Here is a 17,787-nt window from a genome sequence, read left to right on the forward strand (position 1 = left end):
CAAGTATTATAGCATCACAATAGAGGAGGTTCATCAAGAGGATAAACAAGTAAATCAACGGAACCAAATGGTAAGTTCAGATACAAGCTGCTCATATAGGGACTCACGTATAGACGTCTGATTTACAAGGAAACACTGAAGATGAGTGGGAAAATGAAAGCCTTTTCAATAAACCATGTTGGGTAAATTGGCTGTCTTCATGGAGAAGGCAATGACTCGCCAACCCTAACTCACACCATCCACAGAAAACGTTATCAGGCAGATTGTAGTTCTAAAAGTGAAAAGTGAAAGAATTTAAAGGGACATAAAGAGGAAGGAGCAATGCCCCTGTAGAAGGAAAAAGCATGTATTGATACCTGCAAGGATGAGTGGGCACGGAACAGTTTCAGAACCACATGAAGATTTGGGAATCTTAAAAATCAGAGCAGAGGTAGTAGAGGTAGGCAAGACCAAGGTTATACAGTCTTTTTGGTCTTCCTAAGAGTTTGTCGGATTTTTTAATGGAGGATAAACATGATCCCACTTACATGTAAAAGTATCACTTGTGATGCAGGACAAGGGCAGGGAACCAGAGTAAAAAGATCTTGTGGTAACATAGGAGAGAAGTGACTAAAATCTTAACAGAAGTGGTGGAAGTGAAATCAAGATGAAATGTTTTGGAGATCATTTTAGATGGTAGAAATGGTCTCATTTTGAAACTCCCGAGGAATGAGGTCTATGACTTGGTCATCTCTGTTTCCCTAGAATGTAGCATATTATCTGGCTCATGGAGGTTTTCCAATAACTGCTTGCTCATTGAATGAGTAAATTTAGGCCATAGCTTACAGGGGTATAGCTCAGAGAGACAGGGAGGACATTTGGTTTTCTGCTGAGAAAAAAGTGCTTTCATGAATATGCAAGATAAATACTGAGAAGGATAATAGCTTTGTTTACTTAATCATAAATAAGATGGGCAGTATTAACTGGGAATGGTTCTCTGTAGAGCATTCTGTTATTTGATGCCTGGAGCAACAAAGGAAGATAATTGGCTAAACTTACCCAATGCCTTCTTTGGGGGCATGCAAATGAGAGAGAATGACTGAACCTGGACTGAGGACACTTTGCATCTCTCCCCAGACATGGATCAGTGTGTGAAGTGTCCAGATCATCAGTATGTCAACAGAGGGTGAGATTGCTGCCTCAAAAAAGCTGTGACCTTTCTGGCTTATGAGGACCCCTTGAGCATGGCCCTGGCCTGCACAGCTCTGTGCTTTTCTGTCCTCACAGCTGTGGTCCGGGGGGTCTTTGTGAAGCACCAAGACACTCCCATAGTCAAGGCCAATAATCGGACTCTCAGCTACATCCTGCTCATCTCCCTCACCCTCTGATTCCTCTGCTCATTACTCTTCATTGGTCGTCCCAAGACAGCCACCTGCATTCTTCAACAAATCACACTTGGAGTTGTATTTACTGTGGCTGTTTCCAGTGTCTTGGCCAAAACTATGACTGTGGCTGTAGCCTTCAAGGTCACTGCACCAGGGAGAAGGATGAGGCAGTGGTTGGTGGCAGAGGAACCTAACTTCATCATTCCCATCTGCTCCTTTATCCAGCTGAGTCTCTGTGGAATCTGGCTGGGAACCTCTCCTCCCTTCATTGACACAGATGCACACTCTGAACACCGCCACATCCTCATCGTGTGCAACAAGGGCTCGGTCACTGCTTTCTACTGTGTCCTGGGATACCTGGGCTCCTTGGCCCTGGGCAGCTTCACTGTGGCTTTCCTGGCCCGGAACCTGCCTGACACCTTTAATGAAGCCAAGTTCCTGAAGTTCAGCACGCTGGTGTTCTGCAGTGTCTGGGTCACCTTCCTCCCCATCTACCACAGCACCAAGGGCAAGGTCATGGTGGCTGTGGATGTCCGCTCCATCTTGGTCTCCAGTGTGGGGCTATTAGGCTGCATCTTTACTCCCAAGTGCTACATTGTTTTCCTAAGGCCAGAGAGAAACACATCAAATGTGTTAACGAATAAAACACATTCAGCGAGAAAATAATCGAAATGTAAGTTATTTTCATAGGTCACAAGAACTTGCCTGCACTTGAAAAATAAACTACCACATTTTTGCAGATCCACTTTAAGTACCAACTAAACTTACCTTATATCTCCACTTAATTTTTTGCTTTACGTTTCTTTTGGCTTTGTACAATTTTCCTCGGGCATTCAAATGAAAAAATACAAAAACATTCATACTAATTCTCCTCTAAAATTATGTGTGAAAGATTGCGAAAATGGCCACACATTAGTCTTCTCCCACTGTCTGTTTGGTCGTAGCATCCCACGTTGACTCTGGGTAGACTTGGCCTTGTAACTTGCTTTGGCTAATGGGACATTAGCAAATGACATAAACAAAGGCATGGAAAACACTTGCTCATTGTTGGTCCTTGTCCTTCTCTGTCTGCCCTTGGGAAGCCTGAGGCCATCAATATGTGAATGAGTCTAGATAGACTGCACATCTCCATTACTCCAGGTGACTTCAAGTCAACAATCAGATATGTGAGTAAGGCCGTCCTAGACCAGCCAATCCCAGCTGAGCCACCAATAGGTCCAGATCAAAATAACTGCCCAGTTAGCCCACAGAATCTTGAGAAAAAATAAACTATTCTTATTTGAAGCCACCAAATTTTAGGTTGGTTTGTTATACAGCAGAAGCTAACTGATACATAATTCTACCATTTATATATGTCCTCTCATTATTTGTGTAATTATCACAGATTTCTATTTCTTTATCAAATATCATAGACTGGAATATTTTTCTCTAGATTAAGTCTCTGAAAGAAAATCAGAGACCATATCATGTTCCATCTTACTCTTTCTCCTTCCTCTTTTCAACCAAACATCTTTAAGCATATATATTAAGAATAGCTTCACTAATTTTAAGATTATGGATATTCTTCTATATTGTCATCCACCACTGTTATACGCAGGGGATTTTTACTTTTAATTTTAGCCCTTATAATCCATTTGGAATGATTTACTTGTGAATAATGTTAGTTGATGGTCCAATGTTTTATTTTACAAATGGATATCTTTTAGTCTATAAAACAAACACTACATCATTTTAAAAGTTGATTTGAAGCATATGGAATCTGAATAATGTTTGGAAAATTGATATCTTTGAAACACTGTTTTCAATCACAAGTATAGTATATCTCTCCATTTAATCAGAGCTTTTACACGCTTTGTATCTCTTTATAATCTTCTTCATATAACTAATGTGTAGTTCCAATTATTTTAACTACTCTTCTTAAATCATTCATTGCTCTTATGAATGGAATAATTATTTACATGTTTAAACTAATTCTTGCTCATGTAACAGTAGTTTTGATGTTTCATATAGGAATCTAGCTTCCTTATACATTACTGCACTTATTTACCAGTTCTAAACTTTATAAGTTATGTCCCACTAAAATAATAGATTTTCTCTTCTTCTCTAATATTATTTACCTCTTATTCTGTTGATTCTCATTTTTTCATGACTGTGCTCTCCAGTGCCACACTGAATCACAAGTGTTTGCCAGGAGCATTTTCCTCTTCTTAAGTGTAGTGTAAATATCAGATAAATTCCTTGTCAGGGCAGAGCAGACATCTAAGGGAGAAAAAGTAAAAACATGAAGGGGAATCATTTCTTCCTGGAAATCAACAGACTTGCTTCTCTTGGCTGTTTGGAGCTGGAGATCTTATGACAATGTGGCCAGCTGAGAATCAGAGGATCTTTCTCTAGTCCCAGGAATTAGTCTTGGTCAAATCTCTCAACCTCTTTAGACCTCAGTTTCTTCACCAGTAACATGAAGAGTTGGACGAGTCTTTTTGAGTTCTGAAATCCAGTGACAACAAGATACCCTTCACCCAGATGCACTTGACAAAGACCAGAGAGAATTTTCACTTGTCTTCTTCTGCATCAACATTATTATCCATATCACCCCTTAAAGACATATCAAATGTCTACTTTCGCATGACACTGATAAAACAGGTTCCATACCAAATCGCTGTTCATTGGGATAACAAATCTATAGTTAATTGTTTAGAGGTAAGTATAGAGATGGGCCCTGCTGGAAACAGCAATCAATGGGCCAAAAAGTCTTGCTTTATTTTACAGCAAGGCTGTAGAAACACTCCCTAATACACCAGAATGCTTAAGTACTTAGAAAGTATGAAATAAATGGGAGCCTTGTATCCATGGTTACAAGCTAATAAGGATATGATTTTTAAAATTTTGTTAATGATGCCATTTGCCTGCTATGAGGCTGTTCTCTGGTGAGTAAACAGCAGATGTATTCAAGGCCACTTTCATTCCTTTAATAAATATTTACTCAGCGCCTACCACTTGCTGCACGATAGCAGTGATCTACCCTAAGAGCATTTATATTCTAGTAGGGTGACACAGACCATAAACAAAAAGAGAATCTTGAGGTGATCAATAAAGTTACATATACGTCAAACTTTTTTCATTCTGGACTATTATTCACCCTTTCCCTTCTTTGACTGTTTACCAGAAGTCTAATCATGGACTTGAAAACCCAGAAAGCGTGGGTCCCAACTTTCTTCTCGCAACACCCCTGTTTCAAAGACATAGTGTTTATCATCTGAGAGTATGTCTCTTTAAGAATAAGTTCCTATGAATCAGCATTATTTCATCACTTTCTTGAGAGGACCGATGATATTATGAAGGGAAAAAAATATCATATGGGATTTATACTTGAAATGATGTTTCCACTCTAATTGTGTTATTTAATGTGGTTTGATTTGGGGAAAGTCAGTTACTCCTTCAGAGACAGTGGTAATAATACCCTGAAAAGCATTCTATAGAGATTAAATGAAACAAAGTATGAGAAACTGCTTTGTAAATTGCAAAACAATCTATTTCAGCTTATTCTTTGTAATAATATTTTCATTTATCCAATCCTTTTTGACTCTAACAAACCTGCCTAGACTTTTGTCATTTATTCAACAATAATAATGGGTCAAAATGGTTGAATATTAGAAATTTCATATGGTTCAACATAATTAATAGGCCATCACAATATTTAATTTGGTTATAATTACAGTTAAATTTTTCATGATGCCTTAACATGTGCCAGGCACTTTCTAGGCATCTGACATGTATTCACTCATTTAATCCTCACAACAATGCCATGGAGACAATACTATTAACCTCTATTGTATGGATGAGGAATATTAGAGGTTATATAATTGACCAAAGTCACACAGCTGGTACACAGGCAGTCCACCTCCAAAATCTCTTTTTGGGATCCATTAGAGGTTGTGGCACTTACATTGTAAAAGGATCACCTTGGTTCCTGGTTGGCGAATGGATCAGAGGGTACTAAGGAAGAAAGCACATGGCTACTGAAATGATCCAGGCAAGCAATTCTGAATACAGGATTTCCTTCCTTTTTAAGGCTGAATAATATTCCATTGTATAGATGCCCCAGATTTTCTTCATCCTTTCACCCACGGGTGCACAATTAGGTAGTTTCCATCTCTTGGTTATTGTGAATAATATTGCAGTACATTTTGTCAAATGATTTCCTGGCACTTAGTGAGTTTGAAAAAATTCTTCTTATACACATTAGTTACTGTAATGAACTACCTTTCTAAATGTCTAAAGTTTAAATATTTTTCATTCTACAGAAATACCTTGCCTAATCATGATTTGTGTTGTTATCAGTTCATGAATGATCTAAGATTTTTGTACAAAAATTTGTTATAATGGCTTTTTTGCATGTATTCAGGAACCTTGCATAATATGGGTATTGCCTGATTCTTGATTTTTAGTAGAGTTTTCTAGTAAGCCTTTGGGATAGGAACCATCTTCGTAGATGTGAGGCAGACAGCAGAAAAATAATAAAGTGATTGCTATATTTAATTATATCAAAAGAAAACTTTCGTTTTGCTAAATTGTTTTTACACAGCCTTTGCTTATTTGTAAGAGTGACACATATCATTTTATTAATGAAAAGAAAATTCAATAAACAATTTTAACATAAAACAATATCTATTGAGAACTTATATGAAAATTTTAGCAATATGCTGTCACCAATTTCCTCATCTGCAAAATGGAGATAGATAATACCATCTTCCTTATGGGTTGCTGTGAGAATACTCAAGAGTAATGTATGTAAAATGCTTATCAACATGTGGATTGGAAAGTGATGCCCCATTTATTTTTCCACCGGGATGATGACAGCTTTTTTAATGCTTGAAGTCTGTAGTTTTCAAAATACGTTCTACTCTTGTAACGTGAATCCTTTTTACAAATTCTTTGTAGAGTTTGATGATCCCTTTGGAATACAAATTCAGGCTCCCGTGTGTGTGCGTCTGTGTGTATGTATACGCACATCTCTCAAATAATACTCCAAGCCTTATAATGAAAAGCTACCTTCCCCACTCTTGACTCTGGTTCCAAAAACAACTTCTTTAATTTTCTGGTTGAAAATCTATGTTTCTAAATTAGCTACTCATACAGCTTTTTCATTTTTCAGCTTTTGACTATTTATAGTTTCTTTCTTCTCTGAAAAAATCAGCACGAAGAGTTCTTACATATGTTAAAAACATAATTCCCCTTGCCCAATATAACTATTTAATGAATTAGGATAAATCAAAATTCAATGTCTACTGTTTTATGACATAAGTGTTTACTATTTTATAGCATATGAATCTTATCCAGAGATGTGTGACGTCAGATAGTATGAATACATTTTCTTTCTCACTTTTTCCTTTGACCTTTTAAATGGTAAAATTCTCTTGTTTCTTTGTTGTCTTCCTATGGATTCATCACTGGTTCATCTCCTTCCACCAGAAATTTAAATCTCTTCTCATTAACTTCTGATGCATGAGACAATTCATGGGCTTCAGGTTTTGCTTGGGGACATCCCTTTTGGGCTTGAACATATACACAGTCCCACATATACACAGTATGTCTGGAAGGATAGAGGAGGAAAGGATGTTTATCTCTGTGCAAAAGTACCGGGAGACAGTGGTAGAGTGAGAATATTTTATTGACTTTGCACCACTCTTTGAAGTTTTCCTATACGTGCACCTACAATGTAGGCCTCCCTCCCCCCAGATTTTTAAAATTAAAATAGCATTATATCCTTATCTACTGGCTTGGCACAGCAAGTTGTAGAGAAATGTGAATATATGATCCAATTTTTTAACGAAATTAAGAACAGGAAACACACAAAAAATTTAGAATTCTGAATATGGGCACATCATTCTATGAGGCTGTGTAAAGGTGGGGAAAGGAATGAAGAACAGCTGTTCAACATCCAGCTACCTGTACAGTCTAGGGGTCCACGGAAAGCCTCGCCTCCAGCCACGCCCCTGGAGCTGATTTCCTCCCCCTGTGAAGTCTGCCTGAATTATTCCAGCCACACCCCCGCCTCTTCCCGCCCCTGGAACTGGTCTCCGCCCACAACGTTTGGGCCTGCCTCCGCCCACAGCCTGGTACCGGCTCATTGCCCTGCCTGCACCCTTGTTCCCGCCCATAAAACTGCCTCCCCGGCCTGCTGTCACTCACAGCCTTGTCCCGCCCACAGCCCGCCCCTAGAACTGGTTCCTGCACACAGCCCCGCCCCTAGATTTTGTCCCTGTCCCTGGTGCTGACCCAGCCCGCTTTCCAGCTTCTCACTCACTCTAGAAACTAGACACCTCCCGTGAGGCTGGGGTGCACGGCCTCGCCCCGCCCGCCGCCTCAACCCGCAGCCCCCAAACGTTCATCCTCCCCGAACGCCCACCCGAGACCGGAACCGGAAGCGCGGGCGGCGGCATGGATGGAGCGGGCGTTCTGTGCGGTGTGTTCTGTCTTCTCGGCGCGGACCGCATTCCCGTGGATGTTCGCCCTCAGGGGGGGGGCTCGGTGAGCAGCGGGCGGTCCCGGCTCCAGTCGAGGTCCAGGGAGGGGCCTGGGCGGCGGGCAGCCCTGTCAGGGCCTGGCGTCCCTCCCTCCTCCCGGAGCCCCGTTTCCCCAGGGCTGTTCGCTAGGGCCCCCGAGGCTGCTGTTCCTCCTGGCTCCGGGCGCCACCGTCCCCTCCTCCGAGTCCCCGTCACCGTCCTCCATGTGATTTTGTCCCCAGGGGGCTTTAGCCGCTTCTGGAGGCAATGTTTGGGTTGTTACTAATGGGGGCGCTCCTGGCATCTAGAGGGAGAGGCAGGAATGCTGCTCAGCGTCCTCCACGGCCCAGGACGGCCTAACAGAGAATTATCTGGACCCAAATGTCAGTGGTGTCGAGGTTGGGAAACCTGCTCCAGGGCCTGAAAATCTCCCGAGCCCTGAATGAAGTGTGGAAATTGTTGACAAGTCAGCGAGTCCCTTACAGGGTCCCTAAATGACAAGCTTGTTTAAAGGGTCCAGAGTCACGAAAAAGTCTCTGTCCAGCCAAGTGAGTTGAGTGACTCAAGTGCACACAGCACGAAGCTGCTTTCTCCCATCTCGGGGAGCAGCAGGCGGCTGGATAGGAATCGGGAAAATCCAGCCACGGCCAACACTTACCGTTAAATCAGTAAATACAAAAAGAAAAGTGAATGGGGTTGGCCTTTCCATCCAACACCCTATAAAAGGCCTCAAAAGCTTGTTTGCACTTTTTTCCCCCCTCAGACACGAAAAGCATCCGTGGAGCTCAAGTTTGAGGTGAAACCAGGCTCAGAGTCCACCTGTCCTTGCTGATCCATGGATTTCTGTGTGACCAGGTGAGTACCCTGTGGACCTGGTACCAACAGGTTCCGGCAGCCTCCGCTGTGCAGAAGACCTGCTAGTGGGCTTTCCTGGGCTCGGGTTGTCACCACATGGAGTCACTGAGAGTGAAGGTATCTTGAGAAAAATTATTGATGTTTGATGGATGGAAAAATGGTAAGCTGTGTGTGGTTCTGTGTGGTAAATATTTCAGTAAGTACAGTTATATGCAAATAAAAACACATGAAACAAACCTAAATAACTGAAAATGTGTATTATAGTAGAAAATATAGATTTACTTGCATTGCATAATACTCAAAAGTCAGGATTTATATATAACTACAGAAATGTTTTGCGTGTGTATGTAGTATTAGAAGACATCCCATGAAATATTAGCAGGGATACTCAGCAACATTCCTTAGACCCATTCAATTTGATTTCTAAAGTCCTATAAATCCTCCACATAAATTTGAAATAAAGGAGCATTCAGGGAAAAAGATGATTGGAACTTCTTTGTATTAATAACAAATTTAAAATTGAATTTGCCAGTAACCAGATTCATTTTGAGCATTTTTTTCTTTATGACATTTCAAATCATTTGGAGGAGTACTAAGCAACACTGTAGATTGAAGGGAAGGGCGCTAGTCTCCAAAAAGACTGTCCTCTCCACCTTGCCTTCTAAAGGGAATTAACTTTGTTTCTTGAAACTTTTCTGAAATAACGGTCTGGTGATTCATGTTGCAGAGAATCTTGTTAAGTAATTTTGTATTTAGTTGTTGGCCTCTACTAATTGTGTGTGTATGTGTGTGTGCCTTTTTCATTCTAGCTTTCCTGTGATGTTCTTGAGGGCAATGTGTGCTTGTCATGCAATAGATAGTCTCTGAGTGTATAATTAATGGTGACCAACCATCCTCGTTTATTCAGGACAGTGGGGTTTTCCAAGACACAGGACGTTTAGTGTTCAAACCAGGACAGTCCTAGACAAACCGGGATGGTTCCTCATCTCATGAGCCAGGCCCTGGGCCACATGCATGGGGACCTGGAGAACCAGAGAGACCTTGTCCCACCTCCATGGAATTTATATTGTATTTGGGAATTTGGATTTTGAAAAGTTAATGATGAGAGTGATGCGGGAGTTTGGCACAAGGGGAATCAACCTGAGGGGGCAGAGAAGCCCTATTGAGAAGGGCTGATATTTAGCTTGAGAGCTGGAGTTGGGACTGGATTTAGCTGGTTGGAGGGTTAGACTGGAGTGAGGGTGTGGGAGTGTGTTCAAGAAAACGTTTCAGGCAGAGGGACCCGCATGAGGACACCCCTGAAGCAGAGAGCCTGGTGTGTCCATGAACTGAGAAGAAGGATGGCTGAGCCGAGTCAACACAGGGGTAGGGGTGTGAGCCACACCGGCGAGGGGGGACAGGCAGGACCAGATCAAGGGTGACTGGGACTCTGTTCTAAGACCAGTGGGAACCCTCTGGAGAGATGCGAGTAGAAGGATGATGTGATTATCGTTTGGTCTAAGCATGTGGGTTAAAATGGACTTCATGGTTAAGAATGAAGACTTAATAGGCAAGATGGGAGGTGCTGGCAATAAGATTAGGAATAAGATGATTGTTCCCTAGGCCTGGGTGATGGCTGTGGAGTAGGAAAGAAGTAGAAAGAAAAGACCTTGGAGTGTAGAACCGAGAGAACATAACGGTACTTTCTTGCCTGCATGTGTCAGATGGCACAGGGCACTGACTGTTCTCGCTGTTGTCCGTGCAGACCTGCAGGCGCCCCCTCACCCAGGTCTGTGTGTTCACCCCTCTTTGCAACTCATAGGCCCCTCCTCCACATCCTAAAAGAAGTCAGGCCTTACTTGTGCGGGGGTTGTCTCACACGGGAGACACCTAGGAGAGCCCCTCCAGGCATCAGAGCAGCCCCTTCAGCATCTCCATTACCCTCCTCCCTTCCCCTCTCTCCCTTTCCACACCCAGAACGACCCTGCTCAGTATTCCACATCCCCATGATCTTCCTCCCCCAGGCTTGAGAAGGGTGGGGCAGCCACTGGGGTGGACATCATGTGCACCGTCCACTCTGACCCCAGCATGTCCCGGGCTGGACAGAGAGTGACTCTACTGGGAGCTGAGCCATGAGACTCAGCGCGTCACCCACCTGGGCTCCTTCACCCTGGACTGGGACAGCCTCTACGTCAGTGGTGAGGGGCTGTGCTACAGCCACACTGTCTCTCCCAGTCGGAGTTCTGTGTTCCCTCCGTTGCTCTAAAGTGAGCTATGATCCATCTCTCTATCCTCCTGGTCTGGGTTCAGTCTTCTCATCACTGTGTGATCACTGGGTCCAGCCACCTTCCATCTCATTGCCTTCCCCCTGAACACCCCTCCACTCGTCCCCGCTGCTTTCCTCTCTGCTTTTCCCACAAAGGTCCCTACATCCTTCCTCTCCCTTAATTCTTTATGTTCACCCCAACTCTTGCTCAGCTCCTCTCGCCTTCTCTCCACAGGTTACACCTATGGAGCCGTGGCCCCGACTACCAACAGTGAGTATTCCTGGCCCTGATCTCCTGGGTCCCATCTGCATTTGGAGTTTGGGAGCACTTGTTCTCCTTCACCTGCTGTCCTTGGTGAGGGAAGGACCTGGAAGGGCCCTAATTCATCCCTTCTCTCCCTCCCGGGTTCTGGTGGAGAGTCCCAGCCCAGTGTGAGAAAGCCTTAGACACAGACATGTTCTCCACCACATTCTGACCCCAAGTGGTTTTCACTTTAATTCTGCTAAAGCGCCGCCCTTGGTCCTCCTTTTCCAGGTATCCCATCCATCTGCCCATTTTTCTGCCTATCTGTCTCTCCTCCGAGTTCAGTCACTCTTGTTCACCTATCTCTCTCTCGGGCTTCTCTCATCCACAGGCTTGCTCATCCCTCTACTCACACAGTCACCCGTCCCCTCACTCTCATTTATGCTTCACCTGTGAATGGTGGTCCTGAGACAGCCAGTGCTGGAGCCCGTGTGAGCCTCGGGGCTCCTCCCACTCTGTCCCTCCCTGATGACAGCCCTCTCCACAGCTCCCGAGCTGGCCACCACGTCCCTGCATACTTGATCATCACCTGTGCCACCAGAAGCCACCACAGGTATCTGGGGGCCCCTTTTCCTTCCCAAGAGAAGCTCTCTGGCCCCACTCCCTATGAGCCAGGTGTGATCCAGGAGCTGGGAAACCAGGGTGTGAAATTCTGGTTTTAGGGCAATCATGCTGATCACAAAGATTATACCAACGATTCAGTCTAAGGCCAGCCCTCAGAGAGCCCCTAGTCTTGTGAAATGAACACACCATTATAATACAATGTGGAATATTTCGGGGAGAGGCACCTGGCATAATTTGGAGGGGAGGAGCTTGCTAGAGAAAGTTTCACCAGAATGAAGTCTTTAAGAATATGTAGGAGGGACCCTGGCAAATAGAGGATGAAGGGTTTTCCTGGCACAGAGGATTCCATGAGCAAAGGCTCCGGCCCAAAACAACATGCCGTATGGGGAGAATTAAAACGAATTTGGGTTGCATGAAACATAATGTTTAACCCGCAGTAGATGGATAAAATGAGACTGAAAGGTCAGCAGGAGCCAGATTGAGTAGAGCCTTGAGTGCCAGGTCAAGAGGGCTGAACTAAACACTGAAGGCCATAGGGAGCCATGGGTGGTACTAGAGCAGTGGTGGCCCTAGTGAAGTATTCATTTCAGAAAGATTCTTCTAGTAGTCCATGTAGAACATCCTTTAGACAGAGCATCCAGTGAGCCTGCTGGGGTGTTGGTCCGGGTGAAGGAAGTTAAGACCTGAGCTAGGACAGGAATGGAGAGAGGGAGTGTATGTGAGGACCAGTGTGCAAGGTGAATGGGTGTTACTGGGAGGGAGGAGGAGCTGAGCAGATATGCTGGTTCTGACTTGGGTGACCACACGGGTGGGTGATGGTGCCACTGGGACAGAAGACGACAGATTACAATGAGTGCAGGACTCTGATCTGGTCTCAGGCCAGCTTTTAGAGATGGCCATCACTATCCCTCTCGTCTTGCAGCTTTGGGGCACAACCTGAAGACCCTCACAGTCAACGTCACCATCTCCACCCTCTGGTATTCATCAGACATGAGCAACGGCTAGGCCACGTTCAACTTCACTGAGAGGGTCCTGCAAAGCCTGGTGAGACCCTGGTCCCAGCAGCTCCTGGTGGGTTAAATCCCACCCAGCCCCTCCTCCAACCCCTGTCCCTCCTGCTCCTCCTCCTCCTCCTTCCTCCCCAGCTGGATCATTGTTCAAGAAGAGCAGCCTGGGTCCCTTCTACTCAAGTTGCTGACTGGTCTCCCTCAAGTGAGACCCTCCCCTGAGCATTTGCCCCTAATGACCACTTTTGTGACCATCCCTCTCTGTCTCCACACTGTCCTCCCATTTCCTCCTTCCTGTTCTGGCCCCCAACCCCAGAGGTTTCAGGACCTCTCTCTAGAGTCCCCACATCCCTCTCTCCCCAGGCCTGAGAAGGATGGGGCAGCCACCTGTGTGGACGCTGTCTGCACCCACCACCCTGACCCCGTGGACCACCATGCCTCTGTGCTGGGAGCTGAGTGTCTCCACCTGTCTGCTCTTCCTCTCGGTGGCTCCAGGCTCTGCAGCCCAGAGTTTATCCATCAAGAGAGAGCACCAGCTACATTTCCGCATCATCAGCTGGAACCTCAGCAACTCGGAGCTCACATCCTCGGAGTACACCGCCCTGCTGAGAGACACCCAGGACCAGGTGGGGTCTCCCTCTCCCGTCTCTCCTTGCCCTGAGGGCACCGTCATTCCTCCATCTGACTTACATCTGTTATGTGATTGTTTCAACCCTTCACTTTCCCTGCATGTCTGGGTTCTCTCAGTGTCCAGAGGTGATGTCCTAGCTGCCTTCCCCATTTCTCACAGGGGTAAACTGAAGCTCAGAAAGGGGAGTATTGTGCCTAAGGTCACACAGTGAGCTAGGGGCAGAGCCAGGATTTGAAGTCAGGTCTCCCTTGCCCCAAGGTCTGTGATCTTTCACTGGCTCCAGTGGCCCCCTGTGTCCCCAGGAGACCTTCATCTCACCCACTCTCCCTCGTGTTTGTTCTAGGTCACCAAGCTCTACAGAGGCAGCCAGCTTTGAGACATATTCCACTCCTGCCTGGTCACCTACTTGATGTAGGTTGACTAGATTGGAAGCATTGGCTGAGATGGTGGCTGATGACTCTGAGCTCCCGTGACACATCATTGATCTGGAAGTCACTTACATCGTGTCCATTCTGCCCCACATCCTTGTCAGCTAATCCTAACATCTCCTTCCATAGGTTTTCGGGGGATGAGAAAAGCATTAACACTTGGTGCCACCAACCTCCAGCATCCTGCTCCTCCTCCTCTTCTGGAGACTTTCAACAAATATCAGCAGTCTAACTGTGCTCTCCAATAGTGGAGCCGCTAACCACATGGGGCAATTTAAATTTTTTATACACCTATTGTGATACGGTTCACATATTGTGTGTGGGGAGGAGTGTATTTTTTAGGTTTTTCTATATACAATATCTTCTCATCTGCAAAACAAATAGTTTTACCTCTTCCCTTCCAATCTGGGTTTCTTTTATTGCTTTTTCTTGCCTAATTGCCCTCATTAGAACCTCTAGTACCTGTGATTAAAATACGAGATAAGGGAAGACATCACTGTCTTGTCCCTGGTCTTAGGGGGAAATTTTCAGTCTTTCACCATTGAATATGGTGTTAGCCGTGGGTTTTTCATCGATGCTGTCTGTAGGTTGGGAAAGTTTTTTTCTATTCCTAATTTGTTGAGTGTTTACTTTTTTTGACATGAAGGGCATTGTATTTTGTCAAATTCCTTTCTGTATATGTGGTTGAGATTGCGTGGTATTGGCCCTTATTCTATTAATATGGTGTATTACATAATCAAGTTTTCAGATATTAAGCCAACCCTTCAACTAGAGGTGAGAGATTAAGATGTTCTCAAGTCTTTCTTGGGCGTGCCACAGCCCTGAGCCCTTGTGGCCTTCTAGATGCCCGCAAATACACTGGAGCTTTTCAAAGACCCCTGTGGACATCTCATTCTCCCAATTTTTCTTCTAAGATTTTGGCTCACCTCTTGCCTGCCTCAGCTGGTATCACTCCCTCAGGCAACTACAATAGAAAACAATTAGCCCTGATTGTTTTTAGCAAGTGCCCTGGGGACGGACTTTCCTCCCTGGGCAAGCTCTGAGTCAAGTAACGACAAGCCCTGAACATGGGGCTTTTTCAGGGAGATGCCAGGCAGGTCAGCTAGTGACAGTTCGGTGTGGATGGGTCTTTTCAGAGCTCCAAACCCATTATGGCTGCTGGGCTGCTGGATGTCTCAGCCACTATAGTTCTGAGAATGACTGTTTTCAAAGTTATGGAGGATATTGTGAGAGCAGGATGGGACAGTGCAAGTTATAGTGCCACAAGTTGGCTCCCTTTATCAAGATTCCACCATGTTTCTTCACTAAACCCTCCTCAGATTCTTACAAACCATTGATTAATTTCTAGACTTCTGAAAAGTTGATTTTGACCATTTTTACCAGTGTTCTCATTGTTTTTATGCATTTGCAGAAGTCCTTACTCCAAAGTTTCAAAAATGTTCTCCCTGTAGTTATTTATTTATAAATTAATTACTTTAAATGAAATTATGTGAGAAATTCAGTTCCTCACTCACATACACTAGCCACATTTTAAGTGCTTGATAACAACATGGGGCTAATAATGAGTGTATATGGTAGTGCAGACAAATGTTTACATTATTGCAGAAAGTTCTCTTGGACAGGACCCTGAAGCAGGGAATCTAGAATCAGGGTAGAATTCTAGACACCCTTATTCATCCCTTGTGCCCTTCGAGGTCTGACACCCACAGTAACCACACTGGAGCAGACTCCCTGTGTACCTTGCCACCTTGACACAGAGACTGGACAGAGTTGCCATCTATGAGGAATTCCTGCGCCTGACCCAGAATGGACCCAACTGCAGAACTTGACCCTGGACAGGAAGCGTATCCTTGGGGATGATAAGGCTCCCTGGTGATTGGGAAGGAAAGTGAGGCCTTTCCAGGGACTCTGGATGCCTGGGGCTTAGAGAGCATTGAACTTTCTCAGGCTGGCAGGAGGTGGTGTAGTCCCCTAGTCTTTACCCACCATTGAGAGAGAAAAGGAAACCAGTGTAATATAGGAGGCCCTCACCTTCTCCTAGACAGCTCTGTGACCTAAAGCTAGTCACCTCCCCTCTCTGGACTTTTGTTTCCTTATCTCTGCACTGACAGCAACTGGATCAGATGGTCAGTGAGGGCCTCCAGCTGTGTGTGAAGCAGACTTACAGGTTTGGGTGTGGATGTAGTTTCTGATCCACAGGCTATAGTTTGCCAAGTCCCGCTCTAGATGATCACCAATGCGCTAGAACTTTCTGCAGTGGTGGAGTGTTCTATATCTGTGCTCTCCAGTGCACAGCCGCATGTGGCTGTTGAGTACTCGAAGGATGGTATTGTGACTGGTCTTTATTGTTACTGATTTTTAATGTTACTGAGGTACTAGAATTTTTATTTTATTTAACTAAAATTAATTTTAATTCAAAAAGAGACTTGTTGCTGCTCCATATCAGACAGCACACCTCTAAGAGGTTGTCTAGGTAGAGGTACAAGTAGGGGGACCATCACCCCTCCCCCCTGCCCACTGGGTGCTGTGTGTCCTACCCTCCTGGAGTTTATGTTGTAGCTGGGAATAACAAGAATAGAGAATTGAAGCTTATCAATTATTTGATGTGAACAAACTCATACTTGCAGGTGGAAATCAGAGAAGACTTCCCGCAGGAAATTACATTGTAGGTTAATCCTAGAAAATGAATATGAAGCAAATAGATAAAGGAGAAGGGGATGATGTGTTTCTAGGCACGGAAGAACACTTTTGAGTTGGATTTTACAAATTTAGAGAGATCCCATAGGCTTGCCAACTGTGATGACCCATTCTGCCCCCGGCTGTCATAAGAAAGTCCAGCCCAAATTCAGTCCTCTGTGCCCAGAGGTAGGAATTTGTTTTAGTTTATTACACTTTTGTTCTATGATAATGGTCTTGTATTTGTAGCAAAGTATGCTCACTTTTTAGAGATGGAAACTAAAATGGGGTGAAACATCATGATGTCTACTTGACTTTAATATTTCATTGAAAACATGGGATGAATCAAGGGTGGCAAATGTTAATAATTTATACATTGATGCAATATTGTTTTAATTAGATGGAATATACATTGTTAAATCTAGATGATGGATGTTTATGAGACTGTTCCCTTTATTTTTCTGTGTCTAAAAAGTTTTATTAAAAAGAGTGAAACACACTCACATGCACTCTCCATTTCATTCACTTCCAGAATATTCTCCCAACAGAGATGATGCCTTGACTGAGAAGCCTGGCAAACCTGCAGGAAGCCCCAGCCCATGGTAGGGGGCGAGTATCTTCATGCTGTGCCTCATCGAAGAGAACCATGCGCACAGGGTCTTGGATGATGAGGAAAGTTGGCCAACCCTTGTCAAGGAGGGTTGAGGCACAGTGGGGTCACCAGGAGCCCTGGGGTGATGACAGGATGTGGCTTACCCCACCACATGTCTCCCCAGACCTCCCCTTCTGGGCCCTCATCCTCATCTGCTTGGCGGGACTCCTGGTGCTCATCACAGGCCTGATCTGCTGTGTCTTGGTAAGACATGACGTGTTGCTTGTCTTCTTACTATTGGGTTGTAAGAGCTCTTTATATATTATAAATACACGTCCTTTTCTAGGGATATGTTTTGCAGATGTTTTCTCCCAGTCTGTGCCTGGCTTGCCTTCTCCTTCACCACATGAGTCATTGGGGAAATGTAAGTGACAGTCATCATGAGATTCCACCACACTTAAGAGTGGCTAAAATTAAAAAGACTGACTATAGCAAGTGTTGTTGAAGATGTCAAGTCACTGAAACTCTCATCGAGTGCTGGTGAAAAATAGCTTGGATGCGTCTTTAAAAATTACATACGTCTACCCAGCCATTCCTCTCCTAGGAATCCATCCA

At 44.5% G+C, this 17,787-nt stretch overlaps 1 long non-coding RNA gene across 2 annotated transcripts; it reads left to right on the forward strand.

Moving 5' to 3' along the window:
* Positions 1-8,621: 8,621 nt before the first annotated feature.
* On the forward strand, positions 8,622-12,869 carry LOC131402712 (uncharacterized). Of its 2 annotated transcripts, none has more exons than XR_009218916.1 (3): positions 8,622-8,725; positions 11,206-11,241; positions 12,761-12,869. It is a non-coding gene; the product is annotated as an uncharacterized LOC131402712 (long non-coding RNA). The 2 variants fall into 2 exon arrangements; XR_009218915.1 differs by lacking the exon at positions 12,761-12,869 and adding an exon at positions 11,606-11,730.
* Positions 12,870-17,787: the final 4,918 nt, after the last annotated feature.

The sequence above is a fragment of the Diceros bicornis genome, unplaced genomic scaffold (genome assembly GCF_020826845.1).
Source record: "Diceros bicornis minor isolate mBicDic1 unplaced genomic scaffold, mDicBic1.mat.cur scaffold_238_ctg1, whole genome shotgun sequence".
NCBI classification, from domain to species: Eukaryota; Metazoa; Chordata; class Mammalia; order Perissodactyla; family Rhinocerotidae; genus Diceros; species Diceros bicornis.